Below are 2,102 nucleotides of genomic sequence, written 5' to 3' on the forward strand. Positions count from 1 at the left end.
TGCCCTGGGGTGTGTGATTTTCAAAATCTATGTATTTCTGAAGTGTCCTACGCGTGGAGAGGCCATGACAAACTTTCGGTCTCTTTTTTTTTTTCTGTATAAAGGTACTTGGACAGTGATTCTTATACTGGCTCCTCCCACTGATATGCCCCCACTTCTATAAAAGGATCCCCCTGACTAATGATAATCTACCATTTCTGGTCTGGACCGTTTTCCATGGTGGCTATTTTCAGTGCTCAGACTTGATGTCCCGTGGCAGTTTATATTTCGGATCTCTGATAAGAAACCTTATGAAGCACTATTAATGGGCTTTTTGCATTTTGAAAGCACTTTGAGTTGTATTTACCTGTTGGAAGTTTTCTTCCTGAGGGTGTCCCGGTTTTGTTCTGTGTGTGTGTTTGCTTTTATTTATTTTTGGGTGTGTGACCCCTGACTTGTTCAAGGGTAGGTGTCATGTCGACTCCAGCTTCCTTGTGAATATCAGATTTCCATCAGTGATAGTTTTAAAGCTGTGGTTACAGAGAAAAGCCTCCAGAGCTTCAAGGTTTCTTTATCCCCTCCTCTTTTAAGGTGGCCTCCACCGCCTGAGAGTTTTTGGTCAGGCCTTGATGTATATTAGAGTAGAACGAGGCAGAGGATGACACCAAACCTGCTGTCTCATCACTCTTGAATTTTATTTAAATTAAAAGTTCCTATTCTATTTAAATTGTTTGACAAAGATGCATTTGTTTTACGTGTGCGGATTCTTGTTCCGTGACACTGAAAGTACTTGATGTATTCAGCCATGCTTGTTTTCACCTAGATGTTATTAGAACGTGTTTTGTCTACCACACTTGCTGCAGTAGGTTTATGTGGATTCTGTTTTTTATATGTGTCTTTGGGAAGAAATTAATGCCAAGCTACAGATGTACCCCTTCCATCCACCAGGGTCCTCTGCTACCCATAAGTTTCTTGTCAGGTTGGATATCCACATCACCTTTGTGTGGGTGTTCATTGCTGTGGATTTTTGTATCCCACCTCTCTGTTGCATCTCATGATGTTACTTGAATCTATCCTCTTTCACTTAGTGTGACGGTCTCTGGATTTATCTCTATCTGTGAAGATGGCCCACATTCATATTTCAATCCTTGATTCAAAATTCATTCTAGACCTGTATCATATTTCTTCATCAATTCCTCTGTCCAGATATGCTTTCTTTACTTTCATCTCTTTGGTGTTCTGAATGCTGCACGGGACCTTGTTTGGGGTGTGTGGTATTTCGAAAACTGTTTGTTTCTGAAATATTCCAGGACAGGATCCAATTTACCATAGTGTCTTTACCTCTTTTTCCTATTCTGTTGTTTTCCTCTATTTCTTTGCATTGATCGCTGAGGAAGGCTTTCTTATCTCTCCTTGCTATTCTTTGGAACTCTGCATTCAGATGCTTATATCTTTCCTTTTCTCCTTTGCTTTTCGCTTCTCTTCTTTTCACAGCTATTTGTAAGGCCTCCTCAGACAGCCATTTTGCTTTTTTGCATTTCTTTTCCATGGGGATGGTCTTGGTCCCTGTCTCCTGTACAATGTCACGAACCTCCGTCCAGAGTTCATCAGGCACTCTATCTATCAGATCTAGTCCCTTAAATCTATTCCTCACTTCCACTGTATAATCATAAGGGATTTGATTTAGGTCATACCTGAATGGTCTAGTGGTTTTCCCTAATTTCTTCAATTTCAGTCTGAATTTGGCAATAAGGAGTTCATGATCTGAGCCACAGTCAGCTCCTGGTCTTGTTTTTGCTAACTGTATAGAGCTTCTCCATCTTTGGCTGCAAAGAATAGAATCAATCTGATTTTGGTGTTGACCATCTGGTGATGTCCATGTGTAGAGTCTTCTCTTGTGTTGTTGGAAGAGGGTGTTTGCTATGACCAGTGCGTTCTCTTGACAAAACTCTATTAGAGATCACTTCAAGAAAATTAGAGATTCTAAGGGAACATTTCATGCAAAGATGGGCTCGATAAAGGACAGAAATGGTAGGGACCTAACAGAAGCAGAAGATATTAAGAAGAGGTGGCACGAATACACAGAAGAACTGTACAAAAAAGATCTTCACGAGCAAGATAGT

The sequence above is a fragment of the Moschus berezovskii genome, chromosome X (assembly GCF_049115385.1).
Source record: "Moschus berezovskii isolate FMDL1 chromosome X, NW_MosBer_1.0, whole genome shotgun sequence".
NCBI lineage: Eukaryota > Metazoa > Chordata > Mammalia > Artiodactyla > Moschidae > Moschus > Moschus berezovskii.